Source organism: Tachypleus tridentatus, unplaced genomic scaffold (assembly GCF_004210375.1).
Source record: "Tachypleus tridentatus isolate NWPU-2018 unplaced genomic scaffold, ASM421037v1 Hic_cluster_1, whole genome shotgun sequence".
In the NCBI taxonomy this organism is placed as follows: Eukaryota; Metazoa; Arthropoda; class Merostomata; order Xiphosura; family Limulidae; genus Tachypleus; species Tachypleus tridentatus.
In genome coordinates this window covers 32,383,762-32,403,708 of record NW_027467777.1, presented here as the reverse complement: position 1 = coordinate 32,403,708, position 19,947 = coordinate 32,383,762, and the positions used below count along the sequence as shown (strand labels likewise).

The window sequence follows — 19,947 nt, the reverse complement described above, 5'->3', positions numbered from 1 at the left end:
ACGCCCTATACTTCTTACTAATAAAGTAACGCCCTATACTTTTTACTAATAAAGAATCGCCCTATACTTCTTACTAATAAAGTAACGCCCTATACTTATTCCTAATAAAGAATCGCCCTATACTTCTTACAGCATTCACACATAGCAACATAAAAGCCGTAACGTGACAGGAGCAACAAACCCTCAGTAAATACCAAAGGCTACATTTACAGTTCACGAACATCAAGAGGTTTTCACATAACTAGCTCTTCACATACACGGCACGAGTTTCAGTTGAAAAATACCGTTTATAACACCCCTCACCAGGAATAAATTACACACTTACTTACAAGTTCCATAGTAAAACTAAGGGTTTATAACAATAGTGATTCAAACCTCAGCAAAATTACTTTTTTAACACATGGTGAAACATTAAACATTATCTATTATTAACAGAAAATAATATATAAAACATTAAACTGGTAATGTCGTTATCAGTAATGTAATCAAACTTTAAACTGGTAATGTCGTTATCAGTAATGTAATCAAACTTTAAACTGGTAATGTCGTTATCAGTAATGTAATCAAACTTTAAACTGGTAATGTCGTTATCAGTAATGTAATCAAACTTTAAACTGGTAATGTCGTTATCAGTAGTGTAATCAAACTTCAGACTGGTAATGTCGTTATCAGTGATGTAATCAAACTTTAAACTAGTAATGTCGTTATCAGTAATGTAATCAAACATTAAACTAGTAATGTCGTTATCAGTAATGTAATCAAACTTTAAACTGGTAATGTCGTTATCAGTAATATAATCAAACTTTAAACTGGTAATGTCGTTATCAGTGATGTGATCAAACTTTAGACTGGTAATGTCGTTATCAGTAATGTAATCAAACTTTAGACTGGTAATGTCGTTATCAGTAATGTAATCAAACTTTAAACTGGTAATGTCGTTATCAGTAGTGTAATCAAACTTTAAACTGGTAATGTCGTTATCAGTAATATAATCATACTTTAGACTGGTAATGTCGTTATCAGTAGTGTAATCAAACTTTAGACTGGTAATGTCGTTATCAGTAATGTAATCAAACTTTAAACTGGTAATGTCGTTATCAGTAATGCAATGAAACTTTAGACTGGTAATGTCGTTATCAGTAGTGTAATCAAACTTTAAACTGGTAATGTCGTTATCAGTAATGTAATCAAACATTAAACTGGTAATGTCGTTATCAGTAATATAATCAAACTTTAAACTGGTAATGTCGTTATCAGTAATGTAATCAAACTTTAAACTGGTAATGTCGTTATGAGTAATGTAATCAAACTTTAGACTGGTAATGTCGTTATCAGTAATATAATCAAACTTTAGACTGGTAATGTCGTTATCAGTAATGTAATCAAACTTTAAACTGGTAATGTCGTTATCAGTAATGTAATCAAACTTTAGACTGGTAATGTCGTTATCAGTAATGTAATCAAACTTTAAACTGGTAATGTCGTTATCAGTAGTGTAATCAAACTTTAAACTGGTAATGTCGTTATCAGTAATTTAATCAAACTTTAAACTGGTAATGTCGTTATCAGTAGTGTTATCAAACTTTAAACTGGTAATGTCGTTATCAGTAATGTAATCAAACTTTAGACTGGTAATGTCGTTATCAGTAATGTAATCAAACTTTAAACTGGTAATGTCGTTATCAGTAGTGTAATCAAACTTTAAACTGGTAATGTCGTTATCAGTAATATAATCAAACTTTAGACTGGTAATGTCGTTATCAGTAATGTAATCAAACTTTAAACTGGTAATGTCGTTATCAGTAGTGTAATCAAACTTTAAACTGGTAATGTCGTTATCAGTAATGTAATCAAACATTAAACTGGTAATGTCGTTATCAGTAATATAATCAAACTTTAAACTGGTAATGTCGTTATGAGTAATGTAATCAAACTTTAGACTGGTAATGTCGTTATGAGTAATGTAATCAAACTTTAAACTGGTAATGTCGTTATCAGTGATGTGATCAAACTTTAGACTGGTAATGTCGTTATCAGTAATGTAATCAAACTTTAAACTGGTAATGTCGTTATCAGTAATTTAATCAAACTTTAAACTGGTAATGTCGTTATCAGTAGTGTTATCAAACTTTAAACTGGTAATGTCGTTATCAGTAATGTAATCAAACTTTAAACTGGTAATGTCGTTATCAGTAATATAATCAAACTTTAAACTGGTAATGTCGTTATCAGTAATGTAATCAAACTTTAAACTGGTAATGTCGTTATCAGTAATGTAATCAAACTTTAAACTGGTAATGTCGTTATCAGTAGTGTAATCAAACTTTAAACTGGTAATGTCGTTATCAGTAATGTAATCAAACTTTAAACTGGTAATGTCGTTATCAGTAATATAATCAAACTTTAAACTGGTAATGTCGTTATCAGTAATGTAATCAAACTTTAAACTGGTAATGTCGTTATCAGTAGTGTAATCAAACTTTAAACTGGTAATGTCGTTATCAGTAATTTAATCAAACTTTAAACTGGTAATGTCGTTATCAGTAGTGTTATCAAACTTTAGACTGGTAATGTCGTTATCAGTAATGTAATCAAACTTTAAACTGGTAATGTCGTTATCAGTAGTGTAATCAAACTTTAAACTGGTAATGTCGTTATCAGTAATATAATCAAACTTTAGACTGGTAATGTCGTTATCAGTAGTGTAATCAAACTTTAGACTGGTAATGTCGTTATCAGTAATGTAATCAAACTTTAAACTGGTAATGTCGTTATCAGTAATGTAATGAAACTTTAGACTGGTAATGTCGTTATCAGTAGTGTAATCAAACTTTAAACTGGTAATGTCGTTATCAGTAATGTAATCAAACATTAAACTGGTAATGTCGTTATCAGTAATATAATCAAACTTTAAACTGGTAATGTCGTTATGAGTAATGTAATCAAACTTTAGACTGGTAATGTCGTTATGAGTAATGTAATCAAACTTTAAACTGGTAATGTCGTTATCAGTAATATAATCAAACTTTAAACTGGTAATGTCGTTATCAGTAATGTAATCAAACTTTAAACTGGTAATGTCGTTATCAGTAGTGTAATCAAACTTTAAACTGGTAATGTCGTTATCAGTAATTTAATCAAACTTTAAACTGGTAATGTCGTTATCAGTAATGTAATCAAACTTTAAACTGGTAATGTCGTTATCAGTAATGTAATCAAACTTTAAACTGGTAATGTCGTTATCAGTAATGTAATCAAACTTTAAACTGGTAATGTCGTTATCAGTAATGTAATCAAACTTTAAACTGGTAATGTCGTTATCAGTAATGTAATCAAACTTTAAACTGGTAATGTCGTTATCAGTAGTGTAATCTTTAAACTGGTAATGTCGTTATCAGTAATGTAATCAAACTTTAAACTGGTAATGTCGTTATCAGTAATATAATCAAACTTTAAACTGGTAATGTCGTTATCAGTGATGTGATCAAACTTTAGACTGGTAATGTCGTTATCAGTAATGTAATCAAACTTTAAACTGGTAATGTCGTTATCAGTAATGTAATCAAACTTTAAACTGGTAATGTCGTTATTAGTAATATAATCAAACTTTAAACTGGTAATGTCGTTATCAGTAATGTAATCAAACATTAAACTGGTAATGTCGTTATCAGTAATATAATCAAACTTTAAACTGGTAATGTCGTTATCAGTAATTTAATCAAACTTTAAACTGGTAATGTCGTTATCAGTAGTGTTATCAAACTTTAAACTGGTAATGTCGTTATCAGTAATGTAATCAAACTTTAGACTGGTAATGTCGTTATCAGTAATGTAATCAAACTTTAAACTGGTAATGTCGTTATCAGTAGTGTAATCAAACTTTAAACTGGTAATGTCGTTATCAGTAATATAATCAAACTTTAGACTGGTAATGTCGTTATCAGTAGTGTAATCAAACTTTAGACTGGTAATGTCGTTATCAGTAATGTAATCAAACTTTAAACTGGTAATGTCGTTATCAGTAATGTAATGAAACTTTAGACTGGTAATGTCGTTATCAGTAGTGTAATCAAACTTTAAACTGGTAATGTCGTTATCAGTAATGTAATCAAACATTAAACTGGTAATGTCGTTATCAGTAATATAATCAAACTTTAAACTGGTAATGTCGTTATGAGTAATGTAATCAAACTTTAGACTGGTAATGTCGTTATGAGTAATGTAATCAAACTTTAGACTGGTAATGTCGTTATCAGTAATATAATCAAACTTTAGACTGGTAATGTCGTTATCAGTAATGTAATCAAACTTTAAACTGGTAATGTCGTTATCAGTAGTGTAATCAAACTTTAAACTGGTAATGTCGTTATCAGTAATTTAATCAAACTTTAAACTGGTAATGTCGTTATCAGTAGTGTAATCAAACTTTAAACTGGTAATGTCGTTATCAGTAATGTAATCAAACTTTAAACTGGTAATGTCGTTATCAGTAATATAATCAAACTTTAAACTGGTAATGTCGTTATCAGTAATGTAATCAAACTTTAAACTGGTAATGTCGTTATCAGTAATGTAATCAAACTTTAAACTGGTAATGTCGTTATCAGTAGTGTAATCAAACTTTAAACTGGTAATGTCGTTATCAGTAATGTAATCAAACTTTAAACTGGTAATGTCGTTATCAGTAATATAATCAAACTTTAAACTGGTAATGTCGTTATCAGTGATGTGATCAAACTTTAGACTGGTAATGTCGTTATCAGTAATGTAATCAAACTTTAAACTGGTAATGTCGTTATCAGTAATGTAATCAAACTTTAAACTGGTAATGTCGTTATTAGTAATATAATCAAACTTTAAACTGGTAATGTCGTTATCAGTAATGTAATCAAACATTAAACTGGTAATGTCGTTATCAGTAATATAATCAAACTTTAGACTGGTAATGTCGTTATCAGTAATGTAATCAAACTTTAAACTGGTAATGTCGTTATCAGTAATGTAATCAAACTTTAAACTGGTAATGTCGTTATCAGTAATGTAATCAAACTTTAAACTGGTAATGTCGTTATCAGTAATGTAATCAAACTTTAAACTGGTAATGTCGTTATCAGTAGTGTAATCAAACTTTAAACTGGTAATGTCGTTATCAGTAATGTAATCAAACTTTAAACTGGTAATGTCGTTATCAGTAATGTAATCAAACTTTAAACTGGTAATGTCGTTATCAGTAGTGTAATCAAACATTAAACTGGTAATGTCGTTATCAGTAGTGTAATGAAACTTTAAACTGGTAATGTCGTTATCAGTAGTGTAATGAAACTTTAAACTGGTAATGTCGTTATCAGTAGTGTAATGAAACTTTAAACTGGTAATGTCGTTATCAGTAATATAATCAAACTTTAAACTGGTAATGTCGTTATCAGTAGTGTAATGAAACTTTAAACTGGTAATGTCGTTATCAGTAATGTAATCAAACTTTAAACTGGTAATGTCGTTATCAGTAATATAATCAAACTTTAAACTGGTAATGTCGTTATCAGTAGTGTAATGAAACTTTAAACTGGTAATGTCGTTATCAGTAATATAATCAAACTTTAAACTGGTAATGTCGTTATCAGTAATATAATCAAACTTTAAACTGGTAATGTCGTTATCAGTAGTGTAATGAAACTTTAAACTGGTAATGTCGTTATCAGTAATATAATCAAACTTTAAACTGGTAATGTCGTTATCAGTAATATAATCAAACTTTAAACTGGTAATGTCGTTATCAGTAGTGTAATCAAACTTTAAACTGGTAATGTCGTTATCAGTAATGTAATCAAACTTTAAACTGGTAATGTCGTTATCAGTAGTGTAATCAGACTTTAAACTGGTAATGTCGTTATCAGTAGTGTAATCAAACTTTAAACTGGTAATGTCGTTATCAGTAGTGTAATGAAACTTTAAACTGGTAATGTCGTTATCAGTAATGTAATCAAACTTTAAACTGGTAATGTCGTTATCAGTAATATAATCAAACTTTAAACTGGTAATGTCGTTATCAGTAATATAATCAAACTTTAAACTGGTAATGTCGTTATCAGTAATGTAATCAAACTTTAGACTGGTAATGTCGTTATCAGTAGTGTAATGAAACTTTAAACTGGTAATGTCGTTATCAGTAATGTAATCAAACTTTAAACTGGTAATGTCGTTATCAGTAATGTAATCAAACTTTAAACTGGTAATGTCGTTATCAGTAGTGTAATGAAACTTTAAACTGGTAATGTCGTTATCAGTAGTGTAATCAAACATTAAACTGGTAATGTCGTTATCAGTAGTGTAATCAAACTTTAAACTTCGTAAGGTCGTTATCAGTAATGTAATCAAACTTTAAATTCGTAAGGTCGTTATCAGTAATGTAATCAAACTTTAAATTCGTAATGTCGTTATCAGTAATGTAATCAAACATTAAACTGGTAATGTCGTTATCAGTAGTGTAATGAAACTTTAAACTGGTAATGTCGTTATCAGTAGTGTAATCAAACTTTAAACTGGTAATGTCGTTATCAGTAATGTAATCAAACTTTAAACTGGTAATGTCGTTATCAGTAATATAATCAAACTTTAAACTGGTAATGTCGTTATCAGTAGTGTAATCAAACTTTAGACTGGTAATGTCGTTATCAGTGATGTAATCAAACTTTAAACTAGTAATGTCGTTATCAGTAATATAATCAAACTTTAGACTGGTAATGTCGTTATCAGTGATGTAATCAAACTTTAAACTAGTAATGTCGTTATCAGTAATGTAATCAAACATTAAACTAGTAATGTCGTTATCAGTAATGTAATGAAACTTTAAACTGGTAATGTCGTTATCAGTAATGTAATAAAACTTTAAACTGGTAATGTCGTTATCAGTAGTGTAATCAAACTTTAAACTGGTAATGTCGTTATCAGTAGTGTAATCAAACTTTAAATTCGTAAGGTCGTTATCAGTAATGTAATCAAACTTTAAATTCGTAATGTCGTTATCAGTAATGTAATCAAACTTTAAACTGGTAATGTCGTTATCAGTAGTGTAATCAAACTTTAAACTGGTAATGTCGTTATCAGTAATATAATCAAACTTTAGACTGGTAATGTCGTTATGAGTAATGTAATCAAACTTTAGACTGGTAATGTCGTTATGAGTAATGTAATCAAACTTTAGACTGGTAATGTCGTTATCAGTAATATAATCAAACTTTAGACTGGTAATGTCGTCATCAGTAATGTAATCAAACTTTAAACTGGTAATGTCGTTATCAGTAGTGTAATCAAACTTTAAACTGGTAATGTCGTTATCAGTAATTTAATCAAACTTTAAACTGGTAATGTCGTTATCAGTAATGTTATCAAACTTTAAACTGGTAATGTCGTTATCAGTAATGTAATCAAACTTTAAACTGGTAATGTCGTTATCAGTAATATAATCAAACTTTAAACTGGTAATGTCGTTATCAGTAATGTAATCAAACTTTAAACTGGTAATGTCGTTATCAGTAATGTAATCAAACTTTAAACTGGTAATGTCGTTATCAGTAGTGTAATCAAACTTTAAACTGGTAATGTCGTTATCAGTAATATAATCAAACTTTAGACTGGTAATGTCGTTATCAGTAATGTAATCAAACTTTAAACTGGTAATGTCGTTATCAGTAATGTAATCAAACTTTAAACTGGTAATGTCGTTATCAGTAATGTAATCAAACTTTAAACTGGTAATGTCGTTATCAGTAATGTAATCAAACTTTAAACTGGTAATGTCGTTATCAGTAATGTAATCAAACTTTAAACTGGTAATGTCGTTATCAGTAATGTAATCAAACTTTAAACTGGTAATGTCGTTATTAGTAATATAATCAAACTTTAAACTGGTAATGTCGTTATCAGTAATGTAATCAAACATTAAACTGGTAATGTCGTTATCAGTAATATAATCAAACTTTAAACTGGTAATGTCGTTATCAGTAATATAATCAAACTTTATACTGGTAATGTCGTTATCAGTAATGTAATCAAACTTTAAACTGGTAATGTCGTTATGAGTAATGTAATCAAACTTTAAACTGGTAATGTCGTTATCAGTAATGTCATCAAACTTTAAACATTTTATATTATCTATTATGAACAGAAAATAATATATCAAACATTAAACTGGTAATGTCGTTATCAGTAGTGTTATCAAACTTTAATGTTGTATATATAAATGTTTCCAACTAACCCTGACGTACACCTTACAGAATCATTACTTAACTTCACATTGATAAGACACATGACTCACTTGTTAAGACCAAACAGGTCAATGAACATGTATATAGCTGCTGACACTTTCTGTTCAGAGTCCAGAGAGAATGGAGAAAAGTTGAATCTGTCCAAAGAATGAATGAGAGATGTTAGAAATTATTTACTTAATATCGTGTATTAGCCATCTATAAACTAGAGATTTAGATAGATAATCACATGGGTAATAGTTGTTTAAAACTAGAATATGTCTTTAAGACGGTCACAAGTGTCCCAGTTGTGACATGTGTTTAAGTCGGTCACATTTGTATTGTCTTATGTGTTGCTTGAAAGATAAAATAAAATGGTACCGGTAGATAAACTGTTTACAGACTTTAAATTTCGAATTAGCCTGTCCTGTAAAACAGTTTGCGTGTAAGTAATAAGTTTCATAAACTGACCAGTCAGTTCAGAATAAAATAGAGTAAACGTAATCTTAAGAGATTAAACATATAAGTAAATAAACGTATTAATTATAATAGTATGAACACAGTGATGATGTAATATTACACAACACGATTTATCTCATTCACTGATTCACGACTCGCTACAAGTGTCATTCTGAACTGGACAGTAGCTGTACATTTTACCTTTGTTTGATTTCTTTTTTGAATTTCGCGCAAAGCTACTCGAGGACTATCTGCGCTATCCGTCCCTTACTTTGCAGTGTAAGACTAGAGGGAAGGCAACTTGTCGTCACCACCCACCGCCAACTCTTGGGCTACTCTTTTACCAACGAATAGCGGGATTGACCCTAACAATATATCGCCCCCACGGCTAAAAGGTCGAGCGTGTTTGGTGTGACGGGGATTCGAACCCACGAATCTCTGTTTGGTCAAGAAGGATGTTCCAATCACTGTGCGATATTTGAATATTCGTAAGAAATAGCCCAATCAGTGTGCAGTATTTGAGCCTCCATAATAAATAGTCCAATCACCGTGCGGTATTTGATGCTACGTAATAAGTAGTCCGATTATCGTGTGTTACTTCAACCTTTGTAATAATCAGTCCAATGACTGTGCGTTATTTGAATCTTTGTAATGAGCAGTCCAATCACTGTGCAATATATGAATCTATGTAATAAATAGTCCAATCACCGTGCGGTATTTGATGTTACGTAATAATCAGTCCAATGACTGTGCGTTATTTGAATCTTTGTAATGAGCAGTCCAATCACTGTGCAATATATGAATCTATGTAATAAATAGTCCAATCACCGTGCGGTATTTGATGTTACGTAATAATCAGTCCAATGACTGTGCGTTATTTGAATCTTTGTAATGAGCAGTCCAATCACTGTGCAATATATGAATCTATGTAATAAATAGTCCACTACGTGATGACGAGAAACCCATTTCAAGTATAAACGTATTTCAGGACATATGGTGTGGGTATTAGCGTATTTTAGGTCATCGTCAGGTTAGCTAAAATGGTCGAAACGTTGTTTACTGCTTTATTTTGGTAAAAGTATCCAGCCGTCCTGGAATGCAAATTGTCCATAACTCTGCGGTGGTTGATTCTACATAATAAACAGTCCAATCACTGTGCGATATTTGATTTTTCGTAATATATAGTCCAATCAGTGTGCAGTATTTGATGCTACGTAAGATATCGTCCAATCAGTGTGCAGTATTGATGATACGTAATATATCGTCCAATCAGTGTGCAGTATTTGATGCTACGTAATATATTGTCCAATCAGTGTGCAGTATTTGATGATACGTAATATATCGTCCAATCAGTGTGCAATATTTGATGATACGTAATATATCGTCCAATCAGTTTGGAGTAACAATTACACGAGAAAAGGTTTAAACTTCCAATGATCGCAAATTTTATAACAAATAGTTTGGAAAACTCACCCAGTGTTAGAACTGATGTGTGTACGGAGTTGTCCCGCAAAAAACACACAATAAAACAAACAAACACTTATACGACACTCATAAATACCGTGTTTCCTATCTTTAAAAACAACTTATCCGTTATAGAACGTTGTTTATATGTTTAAACACATTCGTTTGTCTTTATTACTACATTACAGACGACGTCGGAAAAAGAGACACGAAACTTATAAAAAGATACAAATGTAAGTAAACTTACTCCGCCAACGACTGCGCGCTCGGTAAAGGCGGTGAATGTTTAATCTCGTTCACTTCCGTTTCCGTGCACGTGCTATGGTACGATAGAACTTCTAGCGCCACCTTGTATTTCTGTTCGGAACGACGAATTTTATCGTACAACTGTAAAACAAAATGCAATCAAATGTTTAACCATTTAAACACAAAATGTCTCTAAACCATTACCTTGAAACACAAAATGTCTCTAAAACCAGTACCTTCAAACACAAAATGTCTCTACTTTATTATATATATATCAGTTACTAGTGTATTCAAAAGTGTACGCTTCTTATACTGTATTATGGCAGATGGAAAGAAACCACTAAGAGCACTCTACCACACCGCTATCCATGCTAAGAAAAGGATTATTACTCTTATAACACACCCACAAGTTATCAAAGAATAATTTCTGGTGTCACACATTTTGGAACTGGTTCGTCAAAATTAACCACCTACCATTCACACAGAGAATTTGACTGCTACTTCTATAAGGTACCCAATGCCTAACACTTTGCTCACATCTTACCAATGCGAAATATGGGATTCAACACATCATAACAACGCTTACTCAGTCGAAAAGATCGGAGAGGTTTGGTGACGGGATTCAAACTCGCGACCCACAGATTGCGACTCGAGCGCCCTCTAACCACAAGCATAGATATCTTATGCTTGTATAACGACCCTGTATTTTCTAAGCCTACCTTGGCATGATGAAGAGCTAGTCCACAGTAAGTAGCAAAGTGGCAAACGCTTCCTCGTCAGCTTTACTGAAAGGTCCACTTTCCTTGTTGACCATCTGGACAACTCCGATGACACTGAAATAACGTAGAAAAGAAACCTGTTCATCTGGGCTCACTTTAATAAAGGTCTAAATGTCACATCTACCTCACTGTAGACAAGGTCTAAATGTCACATCTACCTCACTGTAGACAAGGTCTAAATGTCACATCTACCTCACTGTAAACAAGGTCTAAATGTCACATCTACCTCACTGTAGACAAGGTCTAAATGTCACATCTACCTCACTGTAGACAAGGTCTAAATGTCACATCTACCTCACTGTGGACAAGGTCTAAATGTCACATCTACCTCACTGTAGACAAGGTCTAAATGTCACATCTACCTCACTGTAGAACAAGGTCTAAATGTCACATCTACCTCACTGTGGACAAGGTCTAAATGTCACATCTACCTCACTGTAGAGAAGGTCTAAATGTCACATCTACCTCACTGTAAACAAGGTCTAAATGTCACATCTACCTCACTGTAGACAAGGTCTAAATGTCACATCTACCTCACTGTAGACAAGGTCTAAATGTCACATCTACCTCACTGTAGACAAGGTCTAAATGTCACATCTACCTCACTGTAGACAAGGTCTAAATGTCACATCTACCTCACTGTAGACAAGGTCTAAATGTCACATCTACCTCACTGTAGATAAGGTCTAAATGTCACATCTACCTCACTTTAAACAAGGTCTAAATGTCACATCTATCTCACTGTAGACAAGGTCTAAAATGTCACATCTACCTCACTGTAGACAAGGTCTAAATGTCACATCTACCTCAATGTAGACAAGGTGTAAATGTCACATCTACCTCACTGTAGACAAGGTCTAAATGTCACATCTACCTCACTGTAAACAAGGTCTAAATGTCACATCTACCTCACTGTAGATAAGGTCTAAATGTCACATCTACCTCACTTTAAACAAGGTCTAAATGTCACATCTATCTCACTGTAGACAAAATCTAAATGTCACATCTACCTCACTGTAGACAAGGTCTAAATGTCACATCTACCTCACTGTAGACAAGGTCTAAATGTCACATCTACCTCACTGTAGACAAGGTCTAAATGTCACATCTACCTCACTGTAGACAAGGTAGAAATGTCACATCTACCTCACTGTGGACAAGGTCTAAATGTCACATCTACCTCACTGTAGAAAGGTCTAAATGTCACATCTACCTCACTGTAAACAAGGTCTAAATGTCACATCTACCTCACTGTAGACAAGGTCTAAATGTCACATCTACCTCACTGTAGACAAGGTCTAAATGTCACATCTACCTCACTGTAGACAAGGTCTAAATGTCACATCTACCTCACTGTAAACAAGGTCTAAATGTCACATCTACCTCACTGTAGACAAGGTCTAAATGTCACATCTACCTCACTGTAGATAAGGTCTAAATGTCACATCTACCTCACTTTAAACAAGGTCTAAATGTCACATCTATCTCACTGTAGACAAGGTCTAAATGTCACATCTACCTCACTGTAGACAAGGTCTAAATGTCACATCTACCTCAAGTAGACAAGGTGTAAATGTCACATCTACCTCACTGTAGACAAGGTCTAAATGTCACATCTACCTCACTGTAAACAAGGTCTAAATGTCACATCTACCTCACTGTAAATAAGGTCTAAATGTCACATCTACCTCACTTTAAACAAGGTCTAAATGTCACATCTATCTCACTGTAGACAAAATCTAAATGTCACATCTACCTCACTGTAGACAAGGTCTAAATGTCACATCTACCTCACTGTGGACAAGGTCTAAATGTCACACCTACCTCACTGTAAACAAGGTCTAAATGTCACATCTACCTCACTGTAGACAAGGTCTAAATGTCACATCTACCTCACTGTAAACAAGGTCTAAATGTCACATCTACCTCACTGTAGATAAGGTCTAAATGTCACATCTACCTCACTTTAAACAAGGTCTAAATGTCACATCTATCTCACTGTAGACAAAATCTAAATGTCACATCTACCTCACTGTAGACAAGGTCTAAATGTCACATCTACCTCACTGTGGACAAGGTCTAAATGTCACACTACCTCACTGTAAACAAGGTCTAAATGTCACATCTACCTCACTGTGGACAAGGTCTAAATGTCACATCTACCTCACTGTAAACAAGGTCTAAATGTCACATCTACCTCACTGTAAACAAGGTCTAAATGTCACATGTACCTCACTGTAAACAAGGTATAAATGTCACATCTACCTCACTGTAGATAAGGTCTAAATGTCACATCTACCTCACTGTAAACAAGGTCTAAATGTCACATCTACCTCACTGTAGACAACGTCTAAATGTCACATCTACCTCACTGTAGACAAGGTCTAAATGTCACATCTACCTCACTGTAGACAAGGTCTAAATGTCACATCTACCTCACTGTAGATAAGGTGTAAATGTCACATCTACCTCACTGTGGACAAGGTCTAAATGTCACATCTACCTCACTGTAAACAAGGTCTTAATGTCACATCTACCTCACTGTAGATAAGGTCTAAATGTCATCTACCTCACTTTAAACAAGGTCTAAATGTCACATCTATCTCACTGTAGACAAGGTCTAAATGTCACATCTACCTCACTGTAGACAAGGTCTAAATGTCACATCTACCTCAATGTAGACAAGGTGTAAATGTCACATCTACTACACTGTAAACAAGGTCTAAATGTCACATCTACCTCACTGTAGACAAGGTCTAAATGTCACATCTACCTCACTGTAGACAAGGTCTAAATGTCACATCTACCTCACTGTAGATAAGGTCTAAATGTCACATCTACCTCAATGTAGACAAGGTGTAAATGTCACATCTACCTCACTGTAAACCAGGGTCTAAATGTCACATCTACCACACTGTAGACAAGGTCTAAATGTCACATCTACCTCACTGTAGACAAGGTCTAAATGTCACATCTACCTCACTGTAGACAAGGTCTAAATGTCACATCTACCTCACTGTAGACAAGGTCTAAATGTCACATCTACCTCACTGTAGACAAGGTAGAAATGTCACATCTACCTCACTGTGGACAAGGTCTAAATGTCACATCTACCTCACTGTAGAGAAGGTCTAAATGTCACATCTACCTCACTGTAAACAAGGTCTAAATGTCACATCTACCTCACTGTAGACAAGGTCTAAATGTCACATCTACCTCACTGTAGACAAGGTCTAAATGTCACATCTACCTCACTGTAGACAAGGTCTAAATGTCACATCTACCTCACTGTAAACAAGGTCTAAATGTCACATCTACCTCACTGTAGATAAGGTCTAAATGTCACATCTACCTCACTATAGATAAGGTCTAAATGTCACATCTACCTCACTTTAAACAAGGTCTAAATGTCACATCTATCTCACTGTAGACAAGGTCTAAATGTCACATCTACCTCACTGTAGACAAGGTCTAAATGTCACATCTACCTCCAATGTAGACAAGGTGTAAATGTCACATCTACCTCACTGTAGACAAGGTCTAAATGTCACATCTACCTCACTGTAAACAAGGTCTAAATGTCACATCTACCTCACTGTAGATAAGGTCTAAATGTCACATCTACCTCACTTTAAACAAGGTCTAAATGTCACATCTATCTCACTGTAGACAAAATCTAAATGTCACATCTACCTCACTGTAGACAAGGTCTAAATGTCACATCTACCTCACTGTGGACAAGGTCTAAATGTCACACCTACCTCACTGTAAACAAGGTCTAAATGTCACATCTACCTCACTGTAGACAAGGTCTAAATGTCACATCTACCTCACTGTAAACAAGGTCTAAATGTCACATCTACCTCACTGTAGATAAGGTCTAAATGTCACATCTACCTCACTTTAAACAAGGTCTAAATGTCACATCTATCTCACTGTAGACAAAATCTAAATGTCACATCTACCTCACTGTAGACAAGGTCTAAATGTCACATCTACCTCACTGTGGACAAGGTCTAAATGTCACACCTACCTCACTGTAAACAAGGTCTAAATGTCACATCTACCTCACTGTGGACAAGGTCTAAATGTCACATCTACCTCACTGTAAACAAGGTCTAAATGTCACATCTACCTCACTGTAAACAAGGTCTAAATGTCACATGTACCTCACTGTAAACAAGGTATAAATGTCATCTACCTCACTGTAGATAAGGTCTAAATGTCACATCTACCTCACTGTAAACAAGGTCTAAATGTCATCTACCTCACTGTAGACAACGTCTAAATGTCACATCTACCTCACTGTAGACAAGGTCTAAATGTCACATCTACCTCACTGTAGACAAGGTCTAAATGTCACATCTACCTCACTGTAGAATGGTGTAAATGTCACATCTACCTCACTGTGGACAAGGTCTAAATGTCACATCTACCTCACTGTAAACAAGGTCTTAATGTCACATCTACCTCACTGTAGACAAGGTCTAAATGTCACATCTACCTCACTTTAAACAAGGTCTAAATGTCACATCTATCTCACTGTAGACAAGGTCTAAATGTCACATCTACCTCACTGTAGACAAGGTCTAAATGTCACATCTACCTCAATGTAGACAAGGTGTAAATGTCACATCTACTACACTGTAAACAAGGTCTAAATGTCACATCTACCTCACTGTAGACAAGGTCTAAATGTCACATCTACCTCACTGTAGACAAGGTCTAAATGTCACATCTACCTCACTGTAGATAAGGTCTAAATGTCACATCTACCTCAATGTAGACAAGGTGTAAATGTCACATCTACCTCACTGTAAACCAGGTCTAAATGTCACATCTACCACACTGTAGACAAGGTCTAAATGTCACATCTACCTCACTGTAGACAAGGTCTAAATGTCACATCTACCTCACTGTAAACAAGGTCTAAATGTCACATCTACTACACTGTAAACAAGGTCTAAATGTCGCATCTACCTCACTGTAGACAAGGTCCTAATGTCACATCTACCTCACTGTAGATAAGGTCTAAATGTCACATCTACCTCACTGTAGACAAGGTCTAAATGTCACATCTACCTCACTGTAAACAAGGTCTAAATGTCACATCTACCTCACTGTAAACAAGGTCTAAATGTCACATCTACCTCACTGTGGACAAGGTCTAAATGTCACATCTACCTCACTGTAGACAAGGTCTAAATGTCACATCTACCTCACTGTAGACAAGGTCTAAATGTCACATCTACCTCACTGTAGACAAGGTCTAAATGTCACATCTACCTCACTGTAGACAGGGTCTAAATGTCACATCTACCTCACTGTAGACAAGGTCCAAATGTCACATCTACCTCACTGTGGACAAGGTCTAAAATGTCACATCTACCTCACTGTAGATAAGATCTAAATGTCATCTACCTCACTGTAAACAAGGTCTAAATGTCATCTACCTCAATGTAGACAAGGTGTAAATGTCACATCTACCTCACTGTAAACAAGGTCTAAATGTCACATCTACCTCACTGTAAACAAGGTCTAAATGTCACATCTACCACACTGTAGATAAGGTCTAAATGTCACATCTACCTCACTTTAAACAAGGTCTAAATGTCAAATCTATCTCACTGTAGACAAGGTCTACAATGTCACATCTACCTCACTGTAGACAAGGTCTAAATGTCATCTACCTCACTGTAGATAAGGTCTAAATGTCACATCTACCTCAATGTAGACAAGGTGTAAATGTCACATCTACCTCACTGTAAACCAGGTCTAAATGTCACATCTACCACACTGTAGACAAGGTCTAAATGTCACATCTACCTCACTGTGAGACAAGGTCCAAATGTCACATCTACCTCACTGTAGATGGGTCTAAATGTCACATCTACCTCACTGTAGACAAGGTCTAAATGTCACATCTACCTCACTGTAAACAAGGTCTAAATGTCATCTACCTCACTGTAGACAAGGTCTAAATGTCACATCTACCTCACTGTAGAGAAGGTCTAAATGTCACATCTACCACACTGTAGACAAGGTCTAAATGTCACATCTACCTCACTGTAGACAAGGTCCAAATGTCACATCTACCTCACTGTAGACAAGGTCTAAATGTCACATCTACCTCACTGTAAACAAGGTCTAAATGTCACATCTACTACACTGTAAACAAGGTCTAAATGTCGCATCTACCTCACTGTGAGACAAGGTCCAAATGTCACATCTACCTCACTGTAGATGGGTCTAAATGTCACATCTACCTCTGTGTCGACAAGGTCTAAATGTCACATCTACCTCACTGTAAACCAGGTGTAAATGTCACATGTACCTCACTGTAAACAAGGTCTAAATGTCACATGTACCTCACTGTAAACAAGGTCTAAATGTCACATCTACCTCACTGTAAACAAGGTCTAAAAGTCACATGTACCTCACTGTAAACAAGGTCTAAACTATACACAAACTTATTGCAGATGATGACACACACAACAGCCTTACTTGTTTCTGATGGACACATAACAACAACCTTACTTGTTTCTGATGAAGATTGGCATACATAGTAAGTTCCTTGTTCTGTAACCTGTCTGCTGATCCACTGTCCTGTTCAGAAACGTTAAGGATCATTTATATATTAATAATGTAGTTAACACAACTGAAAATATGAATTACTATACTGGTGTCTTTGATATTTATAATTAACACGTTACATTGTTAGATAATCCTCTATATCTATAAAGCACATTGTTAGCTAATCCTATATATCTATACAGCACATTGTTAGCTAATCCTATATATAATATCTATACAGCACATTGTTAGCTAATCCTATATATCTATAGAGCACATTGTTAGCTAATCCTATACATCTATACAGCACATTGTTAGCAAATCTTGTATATCTATAAAAACACATTGTTGGCTAATCCTCTATTTCTATGAAGAACACTATCGGCTAATTTTTATATTTACCATGCACATTGTTAGCTAATCTTGTGTATCTATAAAGCACATTGTTGGCTAATGCTCTATATCTATGAAGAACATTGTTTGGCTAATCCTTTATATCTATAGAAGCACATGGTTAGCTATCCTCTATATCTATAAAGCACATTGTTAGCTATTCCTTTTATATTTATAGGCACATTGTTAGCTAATCCTATATATCTATACAGCACATTGTTAGCTAATCCTATATATCTATGCAGCACATTGTTAGCTAATCCTATATATCTATAAAGCACATTGTTAGCTAAATCCTATACATCTATACAGCACATTGTTAGCTAATCTTGTATATCTATAAAGCACATTGTTAGCTAATCCCTCTATTTCGCTATGAAAGAACACTATCAGCTAATTTTTTTATATTTATACAGCACATTTGTTAGATAATCTTGTATATCTACTAAAAGCACATTGTTATCTAATCCTATATATCTATAATGCACCGTTTAACGCTAATCACTATATATCTATAAAGCACATTGTTAGCTAATCCTGTATATCTATAATAGCAGCTTTGTTAGCTAATCCTATATATTTCTATAAAGCACATTGTTAGCTAATCCAGCATCTATAAAGCACAACATTGTTTGTCTAATCGTGTTTCTGTAAAAAGTACACATTGTTAGCTGATACTATATATCTATAAAGCAATCATTGTTGGCTAATCCTCTATGCACCTATAAGGCACATTGTTATCTAATCCTTTATTATCTATAAAGCGCACATTTGTTGGCTAATCCTCTTGCAACCTATAAAGCACATTGTCAGCTAATCCTTTATATCTATACAGCACATTGTTAGCTAATTCTTGTATATCTAAAAAGCAGTTGTTAGCTAATCCTCTATATCTATGAAGAAGAACATTATCAGCTGATCCTTTATATCTGATAAAAAGCATTGTTGGCTAATCTTTATATCTATACAGCACATTGTTAGTTAATCCTCTATACCTATGTATAGCACATTGTTATCTAATCCTATATTTCTATAAAACAGTACATTGTTAGCTAATCCTCTATATCTAGATAATAAACTACTGATATCTAAGAAAGGAAGGTTACAAAAAACCTAGATAAAAAATAATTTATTATAAAAAATTCTCTCACCTGTTGAATCTGTCATCATCATATGCATCTGGAATGTTCAGTGATTGCCCTGTCAAAGCAATACAACCAGAATATTCCTTCCCAACTAATAGAAACCTGAACATACAGATGGTTATCTAATGAACAGTTGGGAAGACCATTACAACACAACATCAAATAGATATCACATAATTTTATTAAAGTCGAACCAATAATTTTTGTACACAACAAATAATACTCAAACTTTAAAGAGAACCCATGATGTTTAAACCATACATACTATTATATAACCAGAATATTATTACTTGGTAGGTGGATATACTAATATAACTAATAACATTCTAGTGTCATCTACAGTAATATACCCATAATATATTAAAAAAATATTCCATACTTACAATAGATGGTAGATAAAAACAACTAAACAACCTTTCAACCTTCTAAAAAACAACAATGCTACAACCAGTAACAATACTAACAACAACAATAGTAGTGCAACCAGAAAATACTACTAACAACAATAGTACAACCAGAATAATACTAACAACAAATGTAACAGTAATACAACCAGAATAATATCACTAACAAATAATAGTACAACCTAGAATAATACCTTCAACAACAACAGTAGTACAACCAGAATACTTAATAACAACAATA

At 33.7% G+C, this 19,947-nt stretch overlaps 1 pseudogene across 1 annotated transcript in view; it reads right to left on the bottom strand.

The window, feature by feature from the left end:
* LOC143241752 (putative 3',5'-cyclic phosphodiesterase pde-5) overlaps positions 1-19,947 on the bottom strand; it is a 55,248-nt pseudogene that overhangs the window by 12,151 nt on the left and 23,150 nt on the right. The window contains exons 2-6 of the transcript XR_013022266.1: positions 19,309-19,424; positions 17,729-17,797; positions 11,132-11,245; positions 10,414-10,553; positions 8,315-8,401 (exon numbers count right to left, since the gene is read on the bottom strand). The product of XR_013022266.1 is annotated as a putative 3',5'-cyclic phosphodiesterase pde-5 (transcript). The remainder of the gene's footprint in view (positions 1-8,314; positions 8,402-10,413; positions 10,554-11,131; positions 11,246-17,728; positions 17,798-19,308; positions 19,425-19,947) is intronic.